The sequence below is a fragment of the Maylandia zebra genome, linkage group LG7, assembly GCF_041146795.1.
Source record: "Maylandia zebra isolate NMK-2024a linkage group LG7, Mzebra_GT3a, whole genome shotgun sequence".
Lineage (NCBI taxonomy): Eukaryota > Metazoa > Chordata > Actinopteri > Cichliformes > Cichlidae > Maylandia > Maylandia zebra.
In genome coordinates, this window is record NC_135173.1 from 21,195,898 (window position 1) to 21,206,282 (window position 10,385).

Below are 10,385 nucleotides of genomic sequence, written 5' to 3' on the forward strand. Positions count from 1 at the left end.
GAATGGTTCACGCTTCTCACTGGGCCTCTGAAGATTTCTCAGGAGATTACTGCTGCACCTGTATTTCCTTGCTAAGAAGAAAAACTTCTATTTGGAGAGCATGTCAACAATCATCAAACCACATTCTTTAGTTCAGTGAACTTCACTTATAGGCCATCAAAGCCTCATCTGAACATGGGTGCACCACTTGCATAGGTTTAATACTTGTAAATAAACGGCTAATCACACAAATCACTGCAACAATAATAGTAAACATTGTTTAATGTTAATCCTTGCACTCCACCTCTTGACGCATGGACATTCCCATGCGTCAACTCACCAAACCCGGATCCCTGTCTTAAAGAAAAAGATTAGCTAGAACATGTCCCAGGCAACATCAGGGCATCTCCTCTGGAGTAGCTCCGTAACCCTGCAATAAAAGATGTTAGCGTGTGTTGCATATTAAGTTTGCTTAACACCTGGCTCTCCCAGGAGCCTGCATACACACCATCACGGCCTGGAAAGCAAAATCTGGAAGTGAAATCAAACTTCATACCTGTAAACAATTGTATCATAAGAGTAATAAGCATTCAACATCAGCAAGACAAGTGTCATGTGCAGGTTTTCTCAAATCAGTAACTACAACTATTACCCTAATTCACCTCAGACATGGATTATCCCATGTACTCTGTTAACATTAATGTAATCAGTGACTTCTCTTAAGCAAAGTCACTCCACTCATATATTATTATTATGGGTTAAAAAGTGGCCAGCAAATGAGCCCATAATAAACTATTCCATAAATACCGTAATCTCTTATTTGTTGTACTCATGTCACTTGTCCGCTTCAGCTGAATCTACTACAGCATTCTCAAAGAAACAAACATTAGCAATACACATTGACTGTGGTCAGACGGAGGTCAGACACAGGTCAACGGATTCTAGAGGTGCCATAAAACACCATAAAGTTAACACTCGCTGTGGAAACAGTAACACTGGTCTCATCACAGTATGTCTCAAACTATATTAATTTCTCCATCAACATATGCCTGTAACTACAGTTTTCTTCACACATAAACCCAGAAATCTCGTAGTAGAGAAACATTAGCCAGTATTCCTATAAATCACATGATCAAACACATGAAGAACCGTAATGCTGTAAAAACGAAAATGCAAATGTTAGCGCTTGTATTGTATTGTATTGTATTGTATCTTTATTTGTTTCAGACATATAAAACAAAAAACAATATATACACACTACATATATTTTCATTTACAGATACGAATATATATGTAGATATACACACACACACACGTACAGTGGGGCAAAAAAGTATTTAGTCAGCCACTGATTGTGCAAGTTCCCCCACTTAAAATGATGACAGAGGTCAGTAATTTGCACCAGAGGTACACTTCAACTGTGAGAGACAGAATGTGAAAAAAAAAATCCATGAATCCACATGGTAGGATTTGTAAAGAATTTATTCGTAAATCAGGGTGGAAAATAAGTATTTGGTCAATAACAAAAATACAACTCAATACTTTGTAACATAACCTTTGTTGGCAATAACAGAGGTCAAACGTTTACTATAGGTCTTTACCAGGTTTGCATACACAGTAGCTGGTATTTTGGCCCATTCCTCCATGTAGATCTTCTCGAGAGCAGTGATGTTTTGGGGCTGTCGCCGAGCAACACGGACTTTCAACTCCCGCCACAGATTTTCTATGGGGTTGAGGTCTGGAGACTGGCTAGGCCACTCCAGGACTTTCAAATGCTTCTTACGGAGCCACTCCTTTGTTGCCCGGGCGGTGTGTTTTGGATCATTGTCATGTTGGAAGACCCAGCCTCGTTTCATCTTCAAAGTTCTCACTGATGGAAGGAGGTTTTGGCTCAAAATCTCACGATACATGGCCCCATTCATTCTGTCCTTAACACGGATCAGTCGTCCTGTCCCCTTGGCAGAAAAACAGCCCCATAGCATGATGTTTCCACCTCCATGCTTCACAGTAGGTATGGTGTTCTTGGGATGCAACTCAGTATTCTTCCTCCTCCAAACACGACGAGTTGAGTTTATACCAAAAAGTTCTACTTTGGTTTCATCTGACCACATGACATTCTCCCAATCCTCTGCTGTATCATCCATGTGCTCTCTGGCAAACTTCAGACGGGCCTGGACATGCACTGGCTTCAGCAGCGGAACACGTCTGGCACTGCGGGATTTGATTCCCTGCCGTTGTAGTGTGTTACTGATGGTGACCTTTGTTACTTTGGTCCCAGCTCTCTGCAGGTCATTCACCAGGTCCCCCCGTGTGGTTCTGGGATCTTTGCTCACCGTTCTCATGATCATTTTGACCCCACGGGATGAGATCTTGCGTGGAGCCCCAGATCGAGGGAGATTATCAGTGGTCTTGTATGTCTTCCATTTTCTGATGATTGCTCCCGCAGTTGATTTTTTCACACCAAGCTGCTTGCCTATTGTAGATTCACTCTTCCCAGTCTGGTGCAGGTCTACAATACTTTTCCTGGTGTCCTTCGAAAGCTCTTTGGTCTTGGCCATGGCGGCGTTTGGAGTCTGACTGTTTGAGGCTGTGGACAGGTGTCTTTTATACAGATGATGAGTTCAAACAGGTGCCATTCATACAGGTAACGAGTGGGGGACAGAAAAGCTTCTTACAGAAGACGTTACAGGTCTGTGAGAGCCAGAGATTTTCCTTGTTTGAGGTGACCAAATACTTATTTTCCACCCTAATTTACGAATAAATTCTTTACAAATCCTACCATGTGAATTCATGGAATTTTTTTTCACATTCTGTCTCTCACAGTTGAAGTGTACCTCTGGTGCAAATTACTGACCTCTGTCATCATTTTAGGTGGGGGAACTTGCATAATCGGTGGCTGACTAAATACTTTTTTGCCCCACTGTATGTGTTCAGATAAACAAAAAATATATAATGAAATAAAACAAAATCGTCTGACATAATGTAACAATGTTTGGTCTGAAAAGGAGTAGGAAGAAGTATGAACATACTTATTAATTCCTACCCCTACTCAACATCTTATTGATCCCACATAATTCACCTAATTCCCATCATCACATACTCCACACGATACACGAGGAGAACCTATATAAACTTGGCTACCGTGACTGATATAATTTGGATATAATTTGATATTTTTATACATACAATGGGTGATCATCTTTATCGGTATCATATTCTTCCAAAATCAGTTTTCGAAGTATTTTCATGAACTTACTAATTCCTGAGCATTGCTGTAGATCTATAGTAAAACTATTCCACAGTTTTACCCCATAAATAGTGACACAAAAGGTTTTAACCTTTGACCGTGCTTTAAGAATCCTTAGATTCAATTTCCCCCTCAATTCATAGTCTCCTTCTCTGTCATAGAACATCCTCTGTATATTTCCTGGTAACATATTGTATCTGGCCTTGTACATAATTTTTGCAGTTTTATATTTTATAAGATCCATAAACTTCAGTATTTTTAATTTCAAAAACATGATGTTAGTATGGTCTCTAAATCCTGCTTTATTAATCATCCTGATTGCTTTTTTTTGAATTTTACATATTGGTTGAAGTGCAGTTTTATATGTGTTTCCCCAAATTTCCACACAGTATTCCAAATATGGCAATATAAGTGAACAATAAAGTACCCGGAGTGATTTGGAAGGCAAAAAATATTTAACTTTACTTAGTACGGAGATGCTTCTTGACAGTTTGGCTTGTATATGCTTTATGTGAGGTTTCCAGCAGATTTTGTTATCTATTATCACACCCAGAAATTTTGTATCCGAAACTTGCTCTATTTCAACATTGTTTACTAATAATTTTGCTCCTGCATCTTTTTTACAATTGCCGAATAACATAAATGTAGTTTTTTCCAAATTTAATGATAGCTTATTTCTATCAAACCATGTTTTCAGTTTAATCATTTCTTGTGTGACAATTTCCAAAAGCTGCTGTAAGTTCTCTCCAGCACAAAAAATATTTGTATCATCTGCAAATAGAATAAACTGTAGTATATCTGATGTTCTGCATATATCATTGATATAGAGGATAAACAGCTTTGGTCCCAATACTGACCCCTGCGGAACTCCACAAACAATGTCCATACACTCTGACTGATATTCCCCAATTTTCACAAATTGCTGCCTGTCTCTCAAATAACTCTTTACCCATTCTAACACCACTCCTCTAATGCCGTAGTACTCCAGTTTATCAAGTAATATGTCATGATTAATTGTGTCAAAAGCTTTTTTTAGGTCAATGAATACACTAACTATACACTGTCTTTTATCTATATTGTTGGTGATATTTTCGATCAGTTCCATTAATGCCAATGATGTTGATCTATTTGATCTGAAACCATACTGACTATCCGTTATTATTTTGTGTTTATCTATAAATTTGTCAAGTCTATTACTAAAGACTTTTTCCAGTATTTTTGAAAATTGAGAAAGTAGAGAGACAGGCCTATAATTTGTGAATTGGTGTCTGTCACCATTTTTAAACAGTGGTGTTACTTTAGCTGTTTTCATTTGTTTTGGGAATGTACCAGTTTGTAAGGACAAATTGCAAATGTGTGTTAAGGGTTTGGAAATGCCCTCTATCACTCTCTTAACGATTTCCATATCAATGTCGTCAGAGTCTGTAGAGTTTTTTGTTTGTGATTTCCCAACAATATCAATGATTTCCATTTCTTCCACCACCGTTAAGAACATTGAATGAGGATTGCGGTCAATGAGTCTAGTTTCTTTCTCTACAGAATCTGTTATATCAGGAATTGTTTCAGCCAAGTCTGGCCCAACACTTACAAAGAATTTATTGAACTCATTTACCACATCTCTCATATTAGTAATATTTCTATCATTATTTGCGAAATACGAAGGATAGTCTGCCTGCCCCGAGCCCTTTTTGATGATGGTATTTAATGTTTTCCAGATCCCTTTAATATTATTTTTATTCATAATCAGTAATTTTTCATAGTATTCCTTTTTACATGACCTTAAAATACTCGTTAATTTATTTTTATATTTCTTGTATTTATTTTCAGCTTCTGTGCTTCTGTTCATTATAAATTCTCTGTATAAGGTATTTTTCTTCTTACATGCATTTTGCAATCCTTTTGTAATCCATGGGCACTCTGCATATTTTTGTTTTTTACTGTATTTCCTTACTGGGCAATGACTATTATATAACAGTTTAAATTTTCCTAAAAAAATCTCATAAGCTTTATCAATATTTTTTTCCTTATACAGCATCTCCCATTCTTGCTTGAGTAAATCACTTTTGAATGCGTTTATTGACTCTTCTGTTCTCACTCGTTTGTATTTTATTGTGTTTTGCTGTTTAACCTTCCTGTAATTGCTGTTATACACTATAAAAACAGGTAGATGATCACTGATGTCATTAATTAGGAGACCACTTATGGTTCTATTTTCTATTTCATTAGTAAATATATTGTCTATTAGGGTTGCCGACTGTGCTGTAATCCTGCTGGGCTTAGTGATCACTGGAAAAAGTCCCAAGCTATACATTGTATTAATAAATTCCTCTGTCGCTCTCTGCTTGTTTGGATTTAGTAGATCTATGTTAAAATCCCCACAAATGAACATGACTTTTTGATTTGTCCTAATGAATGTTTTATCTACCCACTCCTTAAAAATTTCAATATTAGAACCTGGTGTTCTATATATACAGCTTACAATGACATTTTTCTCTTTTCCCATACTAATTTCTATTGTTACACACTCTAATATATTATCTACCGCCACCGTCATTTTTTCTACCATCTTGTATTTTAAATTTTTATCCACAAACAAGGCCACACCACCGCCATTCTTATTCTTTCTATTTGTAAGATTTAATTCATATCCATCTATTACAAAGTCCTCTCCTTTCTGTTTATTAATCCATGTTTCAGATACTGCAATCACACTGAATGGATGTGTAAATTTGCTTAAATATTCCCTTATTTTGTGAAAATTTGCATATAAACTTCTACTATTAAAGTGGATTATAGATATTTTGCCGTCGACCTTGACAGTTTTGTTGAATTGTTCTTCAGTATGATAGTAGCAGGTATTTTTGATGTTAAAAAAGTTCAGTTCTGGATCAATGTCCTGCTCTGTGCATGCGCAGGCGTATGCATACTTTGTCACAGTTATCTCTGTGAGCACACAAGCTAGTGAATGACACACACATAGTAAATTCACAGACACAGAAAATGGCATTTAAAATGTTAAATCATCACGCAACCTCAAGTGTTGCTGTCATCTTTCTGCTTCTGTAAAGGGAAGCACACACAGACTCATCTGCACCCCTGCCAGGCGGGGGTCAACTTCACACAGTCGTGTTACATCAGTAAAGTCTTGTCAGCTTTTGTCAGCTTTTACCAGTCAGTCAGTTTGTTTTCCTTTCACTCACTCATTCATGCATTCATTCTTTCTTTCTTTGCTGATAGTGGAACCTATCGTCGCATTTAGTTTCCACTCTCAGCAAAATGATGTCATTTCAAAAAGAAAAAGAAGAACTTTAGTTTGGATTACATCGCTGAATCCTTTTGGACTGGGACTGTCATTTAATAATTGTCCCAAATAAGTGGCTTTCTCCAGAGTCCATTTAAATGTGGAGAACTCACTTGGCACAATTTTCTCGACGACGTGTAGCGCTTTTAATTCCCGACGTGCAGATCTGCTTAAAGAAAAGAAAATAGACAAACAAAATCAGTGCCTGTTCAAAAGATAAAAATGAAAAATAACAGAGATTATCAAACAAAACTTTCAGTGCACTGTGAAAGTATCAAAATAAAAAGGCCTTGTTAAGTCATGACACAAACTCCTCATCTCAGGTAAATCATACCATTAGCATGGTTCATCATACCATCATACTAATCGGCAGGCTCGACTTCACAACAAAAGAAAAATCATCAGCTAGATTCACTCCAAATCAACCATCAGCTGCACAACACACAACATAATCCTAATGTCTTATTAGCTATGAGTTTAATTACCAGGTCTGTGCTCTTCACTCATTTAGGCCACAGATCTATTTTATTCAATTTTCCTTTTCCCTTCATCATAAAACATGTGACATGCTGTCATGCACTTCACAAAACAGTCTGTTCTGACGTATTCAGAGTTGTGTATCTAAATACAGGATTCACTCGCACATCAAAGCAGGAAACTCAGTGTTTTAGAGTCTCCACTCAACACACAACAACTCCAACACATCTCATTCACTCATACTAGAATTCAGTCACCTTTCATTAATCTAAAACCGATCAACTAATTTGCATATCAACTATTAACCCACTAAGTTGACAGGACGACAGAAAAGCATGTTCAAAATAGTATCACAAAAGACAATTTCCCTCATACAGTAAATTTAGTAGTAAACTTGTGCTGCATCAATCAAGCAGGAAGCTTCTCCCAATTTACCATTTTAACAACTAAATTTATTGTCTGATCACTGGTTGGTCAAACCAGGATCTTTTTTCTCACAAAAGTTAAATTGTTGTCCTGCAACTTGGAGAGTCAATTTTTTTCTTTAGGATAAATTCAGCATTTGATAACAAGTGTCTGCTAAATTGACACTATTGTAACACTGATGAAAGATAACAAGCTAATTTTCATTACATGTGTTTGTGTTATTAGGCAGGTCTAATGCATGTCTGTGGAGCTGCATCTCCAGCAGAGCATGTTCTTAAAGCTGCCTTTCCTACACACTTCTCTGCTATTATTTAATCATTTCTTAACTAATGTGCTATGAGTCTTCATGAGTCATTTTGTGTTTGGAATTGTTAGTAGGGTTAATGCATGTTCTGCTTGTGTGTGTGTGATTTTGTATATGTTTCTATTTTCGCAATGTTTCAGACTCCGTCTCAATTTTCCAACTTAAGCAGTCAGTTTTCTTTTCCCCAGGTTTGCTAACCCAAATTTTGATTTCCCACATTAAATAATTCCTATGTGTTCTCACCTAGTCTTTTCACTCTGTTGTCCTCTCACTCTTCAACAGTCCAACAGCCGGCAGTTCTCCTTCAGCTTTGTCCTGTGTCCCACTGTCTCTTCTTGCCATTTTACTCCACAGGTGGCAAATGTCAAACTCCAACTGTTCAGTTCTCCTCAAACGTTTTCTTCACATGCACAGTGAAGTCACAGCCACTCTCACTATTGTCCTCTGATGCGGTTGACTTCGTGCTAGTGGCTGAAGTGCTGCTGCTGCTGCCTTCCTGGGCGACTTCTTAGCAGCTGCTGCCGGTTTCTTGGCTTTGGCCGCGGCGGGCGTCTTAGCTTTGGTCTCAGTAACCCTGTTCATCTTGAAGGATCCGGAGGCCCCGGTGCCCTTGGTCTGCACCAGAGTGCCCTTCGCCACCAGACTCTTGATGGCGGTCTTGACACGGGCCTTGTTCTTGTCCACATCGTAGCCTCCGGCAGCCAGAGCCTTCTTGAGGGCGGCCACGGACAGGCCGTTGCGCTCCTTGGAAGCGGCCACGGCTTTCACAATCAGCTCGCCCACGCTGAGGCTGACCTTCTTGGGCTTGGAAGTCATCGTCTTCTTCTTCTTGGCCTGAACCTCGGTGCAGGGCGTGTTTATGATGGAGCCTTTCCCACCACAGCGCTGGCACGTTGAACGCATCATGAAGGGTCCATTTCTTTCATGTCGCTAGCCAGCATGCTAGCTGCATGTGGCTTGCCCGAGTCACTCAGTCCTTTTTGAGCATTTCAACATGCTGCCACCGCCATCTTGCTCGCCCCTCCGTGGAATTCATCCAATCAGACAGGAAGATGGGTTTGCTTTCTTCTGCTGCTGCTGTTTATCCACATTGCTGCTGCTTTGCTGGGACTTTTTGTGCTCAGGACTTGCTGCTGTCTCTTTATCATGGAGCTGCATTCCTTATCTTCAGGGAGGAGTGAGCTCGCTTGTAAGGTTGAGAAACACATGGCACTGTAAATAAGTCAGCCAGAAACTTGGCCTGCATGTTTCCAATGATGTTAAACTATAACTTTCTTCCGACCGCTGAATGTGGAAAATTGATTCAGGTCTGCTTTTCACCTGAAAGTGACAAACTAAGACATTTCATTATTATCATCACTGCTTAATCAACACATATCTCTCTCTCTCTCTCTCTCTCTCTCTCTCTCTCTCTGTGTTTTTGTGAACAATCCTTTCTTAAAAGCAGAAAATGAAATTATAGTTGTTTTTTTGGTTGATCAACACAAAACCTTTTTCCTATGATTATTTTTCTTTTTCACTCTTTTTTTTCTTTTTTTTTTTCCGTTACAATAGCTGGTGACCTGCAGAATCACCGCTGTCACTCACAATCAAAGGCAATTACTTTTACACAGCGCACAAAAACACCGTGACGTCAGACACATTCACACTCACTTTGTCATCTGCAAAAATAAATCACATGGCTGATGATATGTGCCATGGTGATCCGTAAATATGATCACCAGTTTATTTAACTATTTTTCAACCCAACAAACAAATAATCAAAAACATGATGCTGATGTTATGAACACTCTACACACAAGTCAAGATGCAGGAAAACTGCTCATGGAAACGTTGCACACTCCAGTTATCACAGTTATCATAGCGCTGTTTCCCTCTCTTAGAGTAGTTCTCAGACAGCTCTCGATCTGATAATGTGTAGCCTGCTCATCAGCTCAGAAGAAAAAAAAAAAACTGCAACGCAACATCACACAGTAGTTGCTCTGCCCACAGCGGCAAAGTCTTACACTTTCATATTCAACTCAGCTTCTCCATCATGTACTTTTAGATGTTTCATACAGGGTTCAGCATATTAGTTGTTTTCACAGGTGTGCTCTACATCTCAACAATGGTTCATAATAAGACGAAAGTCTTCCACACAGGTCAAGTGCCTCTATGCACTTCATTAGTTTAAATATTTACCTATATCACTTCACCTCACATGTCATCGTACTGAATTTAAGCAACCACAAGCGTAATGTAGATTACTTTTAACAACTATCCACCTCAATTACGTCTATGGTCTGGCACACAGGCTGAAGAGTTAACGTTTTGTGTCAGCAAGGGGTGGGGGGACAGCCACCCACCAGAGCATAGCTGCTGATGTGGGCTGGCCTTCTCCACACGCTCTTCAAGGCTGGTGTGTTTTCTGAAAACTTCTAACATTTTAATCTCTTCCATTTTTAAGCCTGCGATTAACCGCACGGCTCAGGTCCGCGTGAAACCCGCGTGACCGCGCTCGCGTGAACCCGCGCAGCTGTGGAGCCGTCGCTCTCTCTCTTTTTTACATAAATACTTTGTGCTGCCAGGAGCAAAGTCCAGCACAAACGTCTGTCTCCCTCCGACTCACTCTTGGTTGCTTAGAAACCCATGATAACAACAACAGTTGGTGT

At 39.1% G+C, this 10,385-nt stretch overlaps 1 pseudogene; it reads right to left on the reverse strand.

The window, feature by feature from the left end:
• Nucleotides 1-2,916: 2,916 nt before the first annotated feature.
• LOC112435309 (histone H1 pseudogene) lies at nucleotides 2,917-9,046 on the reverse strand (annotated as a pseudogene).
• Nucleotides 9,047-10,385: the final 1,339 nt, after the last annotated feature.